The sequence below is a fragment of the Cyprinodon tularosa genome, unplaced genomic scaffold, assembly GCF_016077235.1.
Source record: "Cyprinodon tularosa strain WSP-4 unplaced genomic scaffold, ASM1607723v1 ctg580, whole genome shotgun sequence".
Taxonomy (NCBI): Eukaryota; Metazoa; Chordata; class Actinopteri; order Cyprinodontiformes; family Cyprinodontidae; genus Cyprinodon; species Cyprinodon tularosa.
In genome coordinates, this window is record NW_024039319.1 from 317616 (window position 1) to 335015 (window position 17400).

The window sequence follows — 17400 nt, forward strand, 5'->3', positions numbered from 1 at the left end:
TCTCCAACATCTACAAACAAGGGTGTTGATGGAAGCAGCACAGCTGATGTTTCTTTCCAGGATGACGTCACAGCCAAACAGGAACAGACGAGGCAAAGCTACTCTGAGGAAAAGCAGAGAGAGCAGAAGGTTAGAGATTGAACTAACAGATTCTGCAGAATAGGAGAACAGAGAGAGAATGAAGCAGAATGATGAAATGGGGGTCCCTATGTCCTCCAGCAGTCTAAGCCTATAGCAGCAGAACTATAGAGATAGCTCAGGATGAACACATGCTGAACACTTTATAGAGGCTACATCCTGAGCTAACCCTCTCTTTGTTTCAGTTGGACCAGACCAGAACCACAACCGCGGAAGCCAGCTAGGCTAACGGTTCTTTCAGCCTCATCGTAGTTTAATGCATTCCTGAGCCATTATTCATTCTTCACCATAGACTGCAGTTTTGACTGCAATTAAGATCTCTGTTTCAGGGTTTATTCACATTTTATCTGCTATTTTTAAAGAACACTTTCAAATGTTTAAAGCCTTAAACTTCGAACATCCCTCATACTTTGAACTGACTTTTAAACAACTCTTCCCCTATTTCTCTATTTTTGCTTATTTTCAGTAGTGTCAAGTGTTTGCTTAGTTATAAGATGTAATAATGTTTGATTGCAGCTAATGATGGCACCATTGTATTTTAACTGGCAGTCATTTGTGTTTATTTTACACAGTGAACAATTTATCACTCAGGCTGGATCCACTCTTCTTTTAGCAGCATCCGAATGAACAAAGATAGATTTATTTGGTTGGTGATTAATAACATTGGCTAGATCAATTTATAGTTGCGGATTAGAATCTGAGTTTGTTAAACTTGCTTCATGAAATAGACCCCAGATCCAGTATGGATTAGTGTGGCCTTCATTCTGGCCCTGGAACCAGGAAATACATATTTATCATCCTGCAACTGCTTGTTATAGCAGTGAAGTTGTTCTTCCCACATACACTGTGATTCTGGAGAATGCATTTTATGAGTGATGCTGTGGGAGCATAAGGTGCTTACAAAGCTCCTTAATGCTGATGAAGAATCATAGACCTTCAGAATCATAGACAGGTTTCAGATATTACAGGCGAACAATGGAAACAAACGACCTGCTCGTCGGTTTCAATTTCCATGTTTCCAAGTGATACAAGGCGTTGTCTATAAAAGACTCAAACTCACTGCGGATCCAGACATTTGAATTGAGAAAGCTTCCTGGAGAGGTGGAGAAACGTCTTCAAACCTTGGAAGCCAAGTCCAGTGGATTGTTTTTTAAACTTTTACAGAAAACTACTTAATCCCTATGTAACCAAAGCCAGGCAGGCTGTTCTTCAATAGGTTGCTTGTTCTCAGAAAATTCAGACCCGTTTATAAGATAATAATTCTTATGGTCTCCTCTATGCTTTTTGAATAATCAGTTAGCCCTGTAGCATTTTATTCCAGAAACAATACTTGACATTTTAGTTCTTTTTCATCAGCTTTTGATAAGCGATATAGAAGCAAGAGCACTCAATAAAATTTTACCTGCAGAACGTTTGTGAAATCAAACATGACAGAGAAACACACGGTGAAGTTGTAAGGAAATAACTTGGTCTCTTCCTTTTGGTTCTTAACCTGCAGGAATTCATGATCTAAAGATAAAAGAAGAAACAAAAGGAACTTCTGAAGACTAGCCACTCAATAAAGTTAAAAAAGAGGCAGAATTAACAATCAACATTAACCTGCGCAGAAAATAAACTAAAATCCAATCAATACAAAATCAAATTACAGAGATTTAGATACTAAAATATAAATATAGCAAGTGAATTATTATTTCCATCTGTCGGAGGAAGGTGGGCTTTGGTCATTTTATGTATTCGTAAGAGTATTTTTTTTTTTTGCTCTTAGTGTTAAGGTACTTGCTTTGTAAATCCAGGTAACACAAATGAAAGCTTAGTTTGTGTTTTTGTAGAGTGACATAAGTTTTCTAGCACACATATCAAACAGGTATTTAGTTTTTGCTCAGGAGCAGGTTAAAACAGAAAAAGGCAATGCTGTGAATTAGCGTTATATATATAAACTGAATTTAAAAAGAAATTGATAACACATCTATTATGCATTTTATTTCATCTGCAACTGGGACTATCTAATGAAACTATTTCTGAACCCCAACTCATCTTAAATTGAACAGCAACTATGTACATCACCTAAAAGCAGAGAAAGTGGTCATCTCTGAACCATTACGTTTAGCACATCTTGTACCTTCACTTTTAGAGCCATTCAGGGTGATGGCCACATGAACTGGTGTTTCACAGCCTGGAGGAAGGGGACACATGATGTCTGCCGTCCCGTATAGATAGCCAAAGAAGTCCTTGTTGGGCTTGATGACATTTTTAGATATGTAGAGCTGTCTTTGGCAGTCTAGGTGGCAGTTAAAGACCGCCTGCTCGCTCCGAGGCGTGATTACAATGACACGAACCTGGCATTACAAGAAGAACCATTAGTGGTGCATAAAAAGGAGTCTGAACATGTCAGAAATATCTGTGCTTCTTCTTTGCTCCAAGACACAAACCACAGAGGGATGGACTGAAATGTTTTAGTCCAACTTCCAGGGGTTTGGCTTTCCAACAGAGTTGAAGCAGAGACAAACATTGAAATATTTCAAGATGAATGAGAAAAATTTACTAACAAATAAAGGATTAGCAATGATGGACAAATGGAGGAAGCAGGAATGCATGCATGTTACGTGAGCTCAAGGCACGGCTGCTGAATGCACTGATGAGCCAGTGAATGCATGCATGTGTGCGATCCCTAATCCTTCAACCACCAATTAGCATAGCCTACTTTGTCATGCCATACATCATGAGAGCTTCATTGTATTGCAATGCAATTTTGCTTAATGTGCTGTTAAGCAAAATTGCATCTGCGTTTCTTTGAAGCACCATGACTGATGAGCGTTTAAGCAATTTGGGTGTACTGGGTGTAGATTTAAAAAGTGTTAAGGCCATAAACCTTTATAACTTTGTGAATGCGAATTAAGCTGTTCTGAGGCCTGGAAACCAGATTTTGAGACTATGGATATTTGCTGATAAGTTCTTTTTGTAAAACAAATTATTAATTTTGTTTTACACCAAGAAACAAGCTAATTTTTTCTTAAATTTTTATAAGACTATTGATCACTGCTGGGAAATTTTTTACCTAAAGACCCTATCACACCTTGACGATTTATACCAGCGTACGCCTGACGTCCTAGAGTCTTCTAAAACGCTGGCATACCCGGAACTTTCTATGTATTCATAACGAGTCCAGAACTTATGTCCGACAGCCTAACGTATGCATAACGCACGGCAACGTGATGCCCATGAAATGTCACAAGCAACTGTGTGTGATGATTTGACAGTCAAATATGACTTCCCTACGACTTGAATATCACCAAACAAAGCAGATTTTTATACTGCTCTACACTACTCTGTGAAATATTCTGCAACATAGCATGTCCACAATGAGTTATTAATAATTCTACTCAAGATCAAGGACTCGCAGAATCTTCCTTAGTTTCTCTTACTGTATGTGTCTTTGAAATAATGCAAAAAGGTTTTGCCATTTTTGTTTTTGCAACACACAGAAAACAAGAAATGTTTCTGCTCCTGATGATTGCTAGCCTTAAGTATTGGCACACCTGTTGAATTTAACAAAAGGTGAACATTAATATGTTTGATAAATAAGTCCATTAATAAAAGAATTTATATTCTGGCTAATATAATTAAAATGTGCAAAATTATAAATTTGCTTTACACTGCAAAAACGAAAAAGTTAGTTCAACTCAAAATTTCAAGGCAACCGGCTGCACAGAATTTTTGAGTTGAAGGCATCAACTTAATTTTTTAAGTTTTGTAGAACTACACTTATTAAGTTGTGTCAGCTAAGCTTTTCAAGTTCTGCCAACTAAGTTTTTTTAATTCAAGTTACTGGAACTTTCAAGTCTGTAAAAACTTATTATTTTAAGTTCAGATTATCTGTAAAATGTTTTAAATACAGATTACCATCCCCTGTAATAACTTACATTTTTGAGTTCAGTCCCCCCCCATTAAATCATCCACTGACAGTAAACCATCCATCCATTTTCTTACACGCTTGTCCCAAGTGGGGCAGGGTCCACCCTGGACAGGTCACCAGACACACAGGACTAACAACCATTCATGCACACACTCAACAATTTAGAGAAGCCAATCAACCTAACAGTCATGTTTTTGGACGAGGCCAGAGTACCCAGAGAGAACCCACACATGCTCAGGGAGAACATGCAAACTCCATGCAGAAAAACCCCAGGCCAGGAATCGAACCCAGAACCTTCTTGCTGCAAGGCAGCAGTGCTACCCACTGCGCCACCGAGCAGCCCTAACAGTAACCCAGTTAAATTTTGCATTTTTATTTGAACCACTTTGGCAAAAACAGGTTTACAATTTCACAGTGTAAACAAGTAATCTTATGCTTAAAGCAAATCAGGTTTCAGCACATATTTTTTTTACTTTCCAACTCCTGTTAAAACCTTACAAATAATGCAATATTGCCAGAGATGACAGGAAACTAGTGCCTTAGTCTTCTCTTGGACGAGTGACCAGATGGCTGAACCAAACTTTAGAAGGGAGCTCCTGGGAAAATCCATGGAAACCCTGTAGCAGCCGGTTGCCATGACAAATTTGAAATGAGCATGCGCAGATAAGTTGACCTCGCTCGGACTGGGTGTCAACTACAACTTCTAAGTAAACTCAACTTAATTTATTGAATAAGATGAACTTTTCATCAGAAACTTATGAAAGTGAGTTCAACTGGCTCACAACAGACAGTTCAAGTTCCAACTGGCAATTTTATTGTCAGTGAATGCAAAAATCTTAGTAAGGTGAACAATTTTGAGTTGTCGTTTTTACAGTGTAGATACAGTAAGTGGTACTGAAACACATGAAATAAAACTGAAAAATAAATACTTTATATTAAAATTCCCTAAATATTTTTAAACAACCATGACTATATCTAAAAACTACCAACCCAATCTAAATGCCCTTGGATCAGTGCTTGTTAAACATAAAGAAAAAATAAAAAAAAAGGGTCAAGAGAGAGAAAAAAGGTTTTGAAGTGGACCTAAATGAAGCATTTATATTAAAAGATATCTATATTTAGTCATGAACTTAACGTAATGTTATCAGCAGACCATGTTTACAGAAGGAACAATATATTTTAAGATTATACCATAAATACTTTTCCAAGCACAACTTGTTCGTAAAAATAATTTCCATTGGTACATTACCAGTTTGAAAATTAAAGATTTATGGTTTCCCTTAATATTCCTGAAATGCCTGATATGCCAGAAAAGTAAACTAATTTCTTCTTTTTACTGAATATTGACAAAAAATAATGAAAAAAAAAGATCTAAAAAGATCTTCTATCTTCTGTCACTAATGTTATTTCATTGTAAAAGGATTGAGAAAAACACGACTTTACAAATGACAAAATACTCTGTAAGTTCTTGAAAATATGCGTCTTTACAAAAGAAAAAAAATGTGTTTAATTTGGTTTCCTAACAGGTTTTAAAAGTGTAGGGCTTGCTAAATGACATCTGATCTACAGGTCTGTTCACACTTATCTACCATCACAACCCTTTGTAAAATTCATGTGCTGTGTAATTTATAATACATTAAAATCCAAGAATGTTTAAAAAAAATCCATTGGACTTTGTTTCCCAGTTTGAAGACATTTCCCTTCCCAATCAGGAAGCTTTTTCAATGCAAAATGTCAGAAATAGCGTTGAGTTTGAGGCTTTACAGAGTGGACCAAACTCAAAGCCTCGCTTTAGCTTAGAAAACATGCAAATCTTTTCAGAACAGGTGTTGGTCGTCAACATGGCTGTCAGTCATTTCCTGTTGCTGCATGACTTCCCACCTCTTTCTCTATCAATCCATTTCCTGTCTCACTACTTCCACTAGTATCGACACAACATTTTCAGAATGTGTCTCTAATGTTAGAAGGTGTGAGAAATTGAAACATCTGACAAATTTTCTTACTTCTTTTACCGCTGTGCGATGCTCCAAATAGGCAGAGACCAGCAGAGTTTTTGCTCCCTTGACCTTCACCAAATATGCTGATTCTCCTTTAAAAATTACATGAATGTGAAAAAGAAATTATACAAAGAATTATATATAAGAAAGTATTTGGGGGGCCAGGAGAATTCGTAAAAAATAAAAACAACTTAAAAATTGCACATTTTAAATTAGATTATAAAAGAGGAATTTCAAACTGTCCTAACATTTAAAAAAGGTACCTTGAAATTCCATCACAGATCATGAATATCATTTTATCAAAGATTTAAGAGGTCATTCCCTTCTCCGTTTCCATTTTCTTTTTCACTGTTTCATTTTTTAACTTCACTTGCTCCATTTATAATTTCCATGACCCATCAGCTATTTAACCGCTTAGTTTTCATCAAATAATAGAATTGTCTCAACCTATCAAGTTTGGATTGAGTTCATAATTAGTTTAGTAAAAGCTTATTAATGATTAAGCAACAGCTTATTAATAGTTTAGGAACACTTTTTAGCAGCTAAGTAACAGCCTATTAACCATTTGTAAAAAATTTATTAACAGCTCGTTAACGATTTAGGCAACAATGGTCACACAAAGACCAAATGGGAAAGGGAAACCTTTAAGAGAATGTGTGGGTACCATTTAATCACCTCTAACTTAATCTTAATTAATAAGATGTTTCTTCATCACAAAAACACAATGTGAAAAAGAAAAAAAGAATAATGCAAGTGCAAAAATAATTGAAATGTGCTAGATGAAGTAGAGATTAGAATTACCATTTGAAATGAGTAATAAGGAGGATTATTTATAATTCGATTTATGATTTGTGGCTCTTAAATCTCTAATTAGAAATAAGGTTTGAAAAGAAAAGATGTTTTATAACAGTTTAATACATACACTTTACACATTTTCTATAATATTTTACTTGAAAATGTGCAACTATAAAACAGTTTAATTATAGATTTCTAATTTTATGATAAATATTTTAGGATTTAAATGGTTTTAATCTTTGTTCGGTGACTTTACTGGTCCTCCATAAATGCGAATTAAAATATTCAACCCAAACAGTGAAACTTGAGTTGTTTTTCTGTGCATTTGAACAAGAGGTCGAGCACCTGCAGCCAAACATTTAGCTGTCAGGAATCCTAATGAAGGGATTAAAAAAAAAAAAAAAACATAACCAAAAGACATTTCTCCTGTTAAAGCCTTTAAAAACATCGAGCCGTTTAAAATCCAGTCACCATATTTGTACCTGTCTTTCCTGTTGGCGTCATCGGAGATAAATGATCTTGCACAGACACCTCTCCATCATTGTGGATTTGTTTCTTTTTACCAAAGAAGTGAGAAGTCTGATGGGTCCTGCAGAACAACAAATGATGAGGAAATGTTTACTAAACCATTGTTATTCTCAACCCTTTGCTCTACTGAGGCAGTTCAGTGTTAAGGTTCCAAGTTAATCAATTTTTTTTATTTACTCAGGCTTCATTTCTGTACTTTTCCATTGTGAGTTTTGTTACCTACTTCCTTTAGTTATGCAAGAGGAGCGCATGAAGAGTTTAATATTAGAATGAATCACAATAACCGTCAGCTATCTTTGAAGGGAAGAAAGTTTCCAAGACCTTTTTAAGACAAGATTCTCAGGACATTTATTTATCTTATTATATTACCGGTATTATAATAATAAAGGAGGTCATTCAGATTCTCCTTTATTATTTTGTTTTTTTCTTTTGGCTTAAACCATAAATTTCCTGGTTCTCAAAAATATTTCGCTTTCTAGCAGACGCCTTAAAGTTATTGATCAGACCTGATGTTAAGAGCTGAACATAATTTAAATTTCCATTTAGTTAAATTTCTTTTGGAAAATCAGATTCACTCAATGGTTCTGATGCAAAGCTCTCTGAAAAATTTTCAAGTTGGAAATTTTATAATTTTAAATGCAGATTTAGGAAAAGAAGTTCCAGTTTTGAAGTTAAACAATAAATCATTTCTACCCACCAAAAAGCACAAAATATTTATGTCCTTCTCACCTCTTGACACAACAAAAATGCTCTTTTTTTGGAAGCCATGTTTATAATTTATCACCTACAACCAGGACACAGCAGCCTTTTCTTTACCTGATTTCAACGCTTCATTTAAACAAATATCCTCCCTAACTTTGTATTTGTTGTATTTGCAGCCCAAAGCATTATGGAAAATGCAAATCGGATGATTGATTACTAATTTAATTTATGAGTCAAATAATGCAGCCACATTCTTAAAATGAAAAAGCATTTCTGGAAATACTTTTTCATTTTTAAATTTTACATTTTAAATTGATTTTTGGTATGTATTTGCTGGGGTACATTTTGAAAAATAAATCTCAAATCTCTTTTTCTTTTTAATTGTAATTAAGTAAAAGGATGAGCAGTGTTGAAGAAGAAAATGAAAATGCAAATAGGATTATTGATTACTAATTTAATTTATGAGTCAAACAATGCAGCCACATTCTTAAAATGAAAAAGCATAATATGGTAACGATTTGCTTCCATAAAAGCATAAGTAACAGTGAAAAACGTATTAATAGTAACCCCTGCCAAGCCTCTTTCTTTCTTTTTTTTTTAAATACATGTTGAAGTAGTTAGAGTTGGTCATTTCCACTCACCTGGTTCTTGCCATAAGCAGCAGCAGCAGAAGGACGACAGAAAGGACGAGGTAGAAGAAGAATTGATTCCATTTTTTGGGCAGTTGCAGTTTGAATCTCATTGTAAATATAGGAAGTCAAAGTTTTTGTTAGATTAGATATTCATTCTCATAAGGAGCTACAGAAAGGTGAAAGTTGCCCTTTTCTCTCCTTTCCTCTTCAACACCAGCAGGTGAAGTTTTTTCACATGATCATGTTTCTAGTCAGTCCTGTAAAGTATACGTCTGATGGGTGGGACTTTTTTGTGTTTAATTTGTGGAACCTGTTATGCTTGTAATTTTTGTATCTTTTATCTTACTTTGCCCGTAGTGTTTTAATCATGGAATCTATTTGCTTTAAACAAACATTGCTTTCCTGCCAAAGTGACATGTTGTATAATGTAGCTAAGATAAATCCTATGAAAAAAAGTTTTTGTGAATTTGCTAACAGTGGGGTTAAAAAGGTAATTATATAGTTGCCTAATAACTTTCAAGAGTAACTAGTTTTATGTAAGAGTGAATGCAGAATTCTCCATTTGTTTCTGCCAGCAAATTTTCTCCCCATTTCCCTTAAGCTAGACGTGAGTCTCCAGTTACAAAAATAACAAGTTGGGACCTCAGACAGCGATGAGTCAACTCCCATGTCAGAGGATGAAGAGAGCACATCCTGTTAGTCACAGTCAGAGAAACAGGACTACACTGGAAAACAGGCCAAGCTCCAACATCTAGAAACAAAGGTGTTGATGGCAGCAGCACAGCTGATATTTCTCTCCAGGATGGAGTCACAGCCAAACAGGAACAGACCAGATGAACGTTAGAGATTGAACTAACAGATTCTGCAGAGTGGGAGAATAGAGAGAGAATGAAGCAGAATGATGAAAAAGGGGTCCCTATGTCCTCCAGCAGTCTAAGCCTATAGCAGCATAACTATAGAGATAGCTCAGGATAACCTGAGCCACTCTAACTAGAAGCTTTATCAAAAAGGAAAGTTTTAAGCCTAGCCTTAAAAGTAGACAGGGTGTCTGCCTCACGGACTAAAACTGGTAGTTGGTTCCACAGGAGAGGAGCCTGAGAACTAAAAGATCTGCCTCCCATTCTACTTTTAGAAATTCTAGGAACCACTAGTAAACCTGCAGATTGAGAGCGAAGTGCTCTGTTAGGAACATAAGGAACAATCAGATCTCTGATATCAGATGGAGCTTGGCCATTTAAGGCTTTATATGTGAGAAGGAGGATTTTAAATTCTATTCTGGATTTAAAAGGAAGCCAATGAAGAGAAGCCAGGATAGGAGAGATATGATCTCTCTTTTTCATTTTCATCAGAACTCTGGCTGCAGCATTTTGGATCAGCTGAAGGCTTTTAACTACAGTTTGTGGACTTCCTGATAGTAAAGAATTACAATAGTGCAGCCTTGAAGTAACACATGCATGGACTAGTTTCTCAGCATCACCTCTGGCAGAGGCGTGCACAGACATTTTGGGGGGCAGGTGCTCAGGAGGGAGGGGGCACTTTTTAGCACACGTGGAACAATTAATTATTTTAAAAAAATACACACGCATGTTGAATGAAATTTGACTTTTATTTGTAACATTCTGTAAACATGAGTTTTCAATGGAAAAAAGCGTACTACTTTAAAGCAGCATCCTCCTTGGTGCCATGTCTTTAAAGATGTTGATCACCTCGCTGTGTTTTACCTCAATGTCTTTTTCAATGGCAAGCAGAAGAAGGTCAGAGAGCCTTTCTTCTCCACACAGGCTTCTTAGTTTAGTTTTGATGATTTTCAGCTTGGAAAATGATCTTTCAACTGAAGCTGTCGTCACTGGTAATGTTGCATATATTTGGATCATTTTGACAAAGGCAGGAAAGATCAGCTGGCCATGGTTTTCCCTCAGTATTAAACATATTTCATGTAGGTTCTCTGAAGTAAAGCTGGAGTAGAAGACCTTTAGTTCTGTCTTAAGCTGCTCCTCATCTTCTCCATAGAACTCACAGAGAATGTGCACAGCTTCCATGGCTTCTGTGTTTGGTGTGCCTACCCAGTTAGCATGTACAGTTAAGGGCTGGAATGACTCAATGATTCTTGATGTAGGGCTTCCAGTGTTCTCCCCTTTGAATCTCCTGTTCATCTCCTCAGTCATAATATCCAGGAAGGTGAAGTACACGCTACTCCTGAAATATGCCTCCACTGACTCAAACTGAGCTCCTAATTGAGACACTGTTGGGTTGTGTTGGAAACGCACTGGCACTTTCTGTTTCCTCTCTTGACCAGGCACCACAGTAGGTACTGGAATGTTGAAACTCTCTGCCTTTTCTGTTGCACATCCAAATATTTCTGCAAATTTCTCCTCAGACCTCAAGGAGCTCATTGTGTGAAGAACACCATCAACTACCTTGTGGGCTGTGGAATGGTCCAATCCTTCTTTCTGCAGAGAATTTGATGCCATAGCAGTGACTTCGAATACTGGGGTGGTGATCTCCATGCACAGAATAAACATGAAGTTGATGGTGTTTCTGTACATCTGCGCATCACCTCTGGCCAGGTTATGTGAGTCACTTTCAGTGATGTCATCAAGGAGCATAAAAACAGCTTTCAGATTTCTCTGAAGTGCCTTCAGGGCTTTTTCCCTGCAAGCCCATCTGGTATCTGACAGCTGCTGAAATGCCAAAACACGCTGTCCAGGATACAAGGACTCCTGAAATTTGACCAGGGCAGCATGGCGCTTTGGAGAGCCTGTGCAAAACGCATACAATTTCTCCACCAGGTTGAAGAATGTCACAAAATGTTTGCTGGACTTTGCTGCTTCCACCAGTACCAAATTGAGGCAGTGGGCTTTGCAGTGCACATAGAGCGCCTTCTCATTGTGTGCACGAATCCTCGCTTGGAGACCTTTGTACATGCCACTCATGTTGGCTGCTCCATCATAGCCTTGGCCATACATGTTGTTAAGCTCTAGGCCATTTTTCTGGAGAAGGGAGAACACAGTGTTCTCCAGCTCCTGGCCTGTAGTGGAATCTACGTTGCAGACTTCAATAAACCGCTCCTTGATTTTCATATGATGTAAATATCGCACAACAAATGTAACTTGCTCTTTGTGTGAGATTTCAGAGGTTTCATCAAGAAGGATGGAAAACATTTCAGCCTCTTTTATTTCGTGGTTTATCTCCCTTCTGATGTTAGTGGCTAGTGCTGCAATGATGTCATTTTGGCATCTGTTGGAAAGCAGTGACACCTGGGGCCTAGTCTTGGTGGCTTTAGCTTTCGAAACCTTTTCCAAATGCATTTTCAGGACACTGTCATATCGAGCAAACACATTCACCAATTCATGGAAATTGCCACGGTTGTCGCTGGACTCACTCTCATCATGACCTCTGAATACTTGTCCCTGACGTGCAAGATACACTGTGAGGTCAATCAATCTGGTCAGGATTTCCCTATTTGCCTGCCTCTCTCGCTCTCTAACTTCCACCCTCTTTACATCTGAAACATCAAATGCGGACTGGAGGAGCTTTTTTTGGGAGTTGGTCCATCGAACCATGCTTGTCATGTGCATCTCTGTGATGGAGTGTTGCTTGATTTTTTTCAAGAGCAGTGCTCCACTTTCTGATGCCATCAGTTGTCCAGATTGTTTTACTTTTGTATTTTTCCTCAGAGAGGAAAAGCCGACAGCTAAAACAATGCATGGAATTACCAGCAGGGGAGTATTCCAGCCACACATTCCCTGAAAACCACTGCTTCTGGAATGATCTCCCCTCTGTATTTTTTGGGTATTGTATATCTGGCTGGCATGGGCCCCGACTGCAGCACATTGAAATGTATTCATCACCCTTGATTTTAAACGCTGAAAAATGTGAATGATCTGTGGGATACGGCAAAGTCGCTATCTTGCTCATCTTTCTTCTTCTTTCATCTGGCTCATCTCCCTGTTTTCCCTCACCCATCTGCTCTCCCTCATCCATCTGTTCTCCCTCATCCTGGTCTTTTTCTGTCTCTGTGTCTTCCCTGAACTCTTCCTCATCTCCTGTCCTGGTAGATGTTGATGGTATAGAGCTTCCCTGCTGTGACTGGCTACAATATAATAATAATAACCATCATGACAATAATAATGATAATAATAGCTTTAACATATATGCCACATTAGTTTAAATAATGGGCTATTAGGGCAACATGACTGGAAGTCTTGTCACGTGGATATGACTTATGGTAGCCTACAAAATAATAGCTATTTTAATACCTGCTGATTAAATACAAACCACTTAAAAATAAAATGTGAACAGCTCAATAGGAGCAGATCAATAGCATATAACTAAGGCTCACAACAGTTAGTGATTCTGACCTTGACTCTGACCTGTCATCGTTTGGCTTTGCTGTCATCCAGGAGAGCAAAGACCTGCTTCCCTGTGCTGCCTGCTGCAGCTCCTTTATTTGTTCTTTTTTCAGCCTCTCCTTTCTTGGCATTGTGCTGCAATTACTAAATCAATATACAATTAAGACAATAAAGAGACCAAAATGTGTTAATTTATGTTGCCTAACAAAACCTATACAACAGAAAACGTTTGTCTTAACACATAGATTTGCAATTGCAAACTCTACCGAAATTATTTGTAGCCTAACTGGTCGTCCTCACGTTATCTGTCATTGACTTGGGCTACAGTGTAAAACTTTATCTAGCCGACTAGCTTTATCTAGCCTAACTAGTTTATCAGATGACCAGTCGGCAAAAATGCTTGTTTGGTGCTGCTGAATGAGACATTTTAATGCACAACAAAATGATTCTGCTTGATCTGTATATTACCTGGCTAATGGCGCAGGGGAGAAGCAGCCTGTCAGCGACCGTTCCTGCTATCTGAAGACGCTTACTGAACTGCTATGATGCTGCACATCTGGCATGCCCTGCGGGCGACCGCGCGAGTTCACGTGACAAAGGAAGAGAGAGAGGCTGGTCGGGTGTGCGCAAGGAGGTGGCTCATTTCGGGGCATTGTTTCAGTCGTTTTTAATTACTCAGGTTTTCAAAAGATCATTTCAAAACCGACCTCAGTAAAATCTTGATAATATTAATAATAATAATTAAAAAAAATGAGTTTCAAAAGGGCATTTTCGTTGATAAAGGGCAAACTTCCTAGTGCTTTAGCTCCACCTAGTGTCTATGTATGCACGCCCCTGACCTCTGGACAGGATATTTCTAATTTTTGCAATATTCCGCAGATGAAAGAAGGAAATTCTAGAAACCTCTTGGATATGGGATTTAAATGACAGGTCCTGATGAAAAACTGTTTAATCCCATCCAAATGATCCAAACTGGGCACATGTTTTTCTTCTAGGTTTGAAGAAAAACATCTGCCCAGCCCATTTATGAGGTCATAGAACTTCCAGGATTTTTCTGCCTACCTTGAACTACCAGAGAGGGGTCAATTGACCCGGAAAAATCCACTAAAATCTATACTAAAAGTTTGCCTTAGGGTTCCCTTCCCCACACAGGCTCAAGCGACTCTGTGACAGCTATGAGCTGCTAACAGCTACATTTCCACAACAAAAGCAGTGTCCGCAGGAGGTCCAAAGGTCAAATGACCCTCTTGTAGGGCTTTTAGGTAAAAAGGACAATTGACCCCTCCGTAGTAGTTCTAGTGTTAAAGCATACCAGTTAGCGAACTCTGGCATCCAAAAAAAAATCGTTTTCCACAGTTTATATATTGACATTATGTTGATAAATGTTTGGCACTGTGCAAATTAGCTTCAGTTAGGATTTTAAATAAATATTAGCTTGCTTCATATCACTAGCTCTTAGATCTCTAAACATTACAATCCCAGGAGAAAATGTCCCCAACCTATACCTAGCAAAGGCCCCATCATAAACCTGCAGGCACTCCTTAGCAGCTATAATTGGAAGATTGAACATTTTGTGGCTCTGCTTCAGTCAACCATCTGACCAACCTCTGTAAGCTGAGAAGGTATTTTGTCTGACAGGTTTATGCAAAACAGGAAAAGTCTCTAGCCTGATGGGATCCACAGGAAGTTCACCTGCTCACCTTTTTTACAGTATCTGGCAATGTGGCAATAAGACTTATTGTCTTGATGCCAAAAAGAGCCCAACAGATTTCACTTTCACCAGTGGAGCAGTACGGCCTTGACACCAACGCTGAAGTATATGTAGTATTATTTAATCTGACATGTATACTGTGGTAGATGAAGATTAAAATACGGGCTTTTTGTATAGAAGTGAATCATTAAGTACCTGGAACCAAGCACCTGTAGTTGTTGGTGAGAGTGCATTTTTGCATGTAAAGTTTATCCAAAAGAAAAATGTTCAGTAGTGGTTGTGAAGAGCCAAAGACCCACCCCCCAGAGAACTGAGGCAGGCTCGGGGAAACCAAACCAAAAAGTAAGGCCGCCCAAGAAGGGCCAGCACAGGAAATCTGACGCCCCCCCCCCCATCAAGGGAACGGGAAAAATGGCCACGAGGAAATCCCCTAGCCGCAGTAATGCCAAAGCCCCCAGGAGCAACGGGGATGGCATTCAAATTTCATTTGAATTGAGAATGCTTCCTGGAGGGGAAGCGAAACGTCTTCACACCTTGGAAACCAAGTCCAGTGGATTGTTTATAAACTTTTACAGAATAAACTGTACATAATCTGTGGACATTCAGATATTTGTGTCCCCAGCTACTCAATACTTTGCAGTCTGAGATAATGGTAAGTTAGCTGTTAGAAAACTAGATGAAGTTCAACCTGAACAGATTACCTGAAGATCTACATCCTTCAACAAAAGTTGAGATATTGCTGGTTCCGTAATTTACCAGTAGATTCCCAAGCAGATGTTACACAGCCTGTGTTCTCTATGCTGCTTTCAAATGGAAAAAAAAACTGATCTATGTTTGAATAACTTTTAAATTAAGAATTTATTTATTATAGAAAGTAAATATCTTGCATTTAATTTTTGTTTTATCATTTGATTTTACTTAAAGGTCTGACCCCAAGATGCAGAAGACCAAACAGAGAGACCAGGGAAAAGTTTAGACAGGTTTATTAAGGAAAAATGTGATGAAACCAGTGCTGCTCAGAGTAGAAGGGAATGAGTCCAGTGTTGCTCTGAACACTGCTCAACAGGAACTGGAAGGTGAGGGGAAGACACTGCGGTTAGTTCAGGCTCAGTAGGAAATTTGAATCTTGATTTAGAATTGGAGGAAAAGGTTGCAGACTCACTTCTCCAGGGAAAGGAGTCCTTTATGAAATCCAGACTGTGAGGGTTGTACCAGAGATTGTCTTGTTTAGTAATGGGTGGACTGGGTTACTCAGACTGCGGTTGTTCCCTGGTGAATGGAGAAGCTGACTGCCACTCTGATTTCCTGCAGTACTTGAACGGGTTGTAGTGCTTTCTTTGCTTGGTGTGAAGCTCAAACGACCTCTTGGGGAAAATTGATCCAAACTTCCTGTTTGGAACCCCAGCTCAGTTAGAAGCTCGATTGAACCTTCTAGAGAGAGAAGGACCAAACAAATCCCGTTTGTAGGATGACTTCCTGCCGAGAGGCAAAGACAAAAACAAAGTTAAGACTCAGGTTGACAAAAAACTCAGTTTGGCTCAGAAAAACTCGGCTTGACTAGAGAATCCAAAACTGCCAAACCAAAACTCAGGTTAGACTCTGCTAAACTAAGCATGGCTAGAGTGCCCTGTATTGGCAAACACTCTGGCGTCTAGCTAGTGGCAGTCAGCAGCTTAAGAACACTCTACAGGTAATGAGGCAATGAGCTGCAGTTGTGCAGGGAGACCCAATGAGGACGGGGCACCACCTAGTGGAGGAGGAAAGGAAACACAAAAACAGACCACACATACTGACAATATATATATATATATATATATATATATATATATATATATATATATATATATATATATATATATATATATATATATATATATATATATATATTTATATATATAATATACACTACCGTTCAAAAGTTTGGGGTCACCCAAACAATTTTGTGTTTTCCTAAAAAGTCACACGTATTCACCACCATACATTGTGAAATGAATAGAAAATAGAGTCAAGACATTCACAAGTTTATTGTGAATTTTATTTTTATTTAGTTTATTGTTATTATTACAAATAATAATTTTTATTTGAAATAAGATTTTTTTTTTACATCAAACTTTGCTTTCGTCAAAGACTCCTCCATTTGCAGCAATTACAGCATTGCAGACCTTTGGCATTCTAGCTGTTAATTTGTTGAGGTATTCTAGAGAAATTGCACCCAACGCTGCCAGAAACCTCTTGCGTCAAGCTGCTCCCACAACAGCTCAATGGGGTTCAGATCTGGTGACTGCGCTGGCCACTCCATTACCAATAGAATACCAGCTGCCTGCTTCTGCTCTAAATAGTTCTTGCACAATTTGGAGGTGTGTGTAGGGTCATTGTCCTGTTGTAGGATGAAATTGGCTCCAATCAAGCGCTGTCCACTGGGTATGGCATGGAGTTGCAAAATGGAGTGATAGCCTTCCTTATTCAGAATCTTTTTTACCCTGTACAAATCTCCCACCTTACCAGCACCAAAGCAACCCCAGACCATCACGTTACCTCCACCATGCTTAACAGATGGCGTCAGGCATCCTTCCGGCGTCTTTTCATTTGTTCTGCGTCTCACAAACATTCTTCCTTGTGATCCAAACACCTC

The 17400-nt window shown here is 38.2% G+C and overlaps 1 long non-coding RNA gene across 1 annotated transcript; it reads right to left on the minus strand.

Annotated features, from left to right (window-relative positions):
• Nucleotides 1–2388: 2388 nt before the first annotated feature.
• On the minus strand, nt 2389–7429 carry LOC119797366. Its single transcript, XR_005282578.1, has 3 exons — nt 7326–7429; nt 6055–6140; nt 2389–2474 (listed from the first exon to the last, which is right to left on the minus strand). It is a non-coding gene; the product is annotated as an uncharacterized LOC119797366 (long non-coding RNA).
• Nucleotides 7430–17400: the final 9971 nt, after the last annotated feature.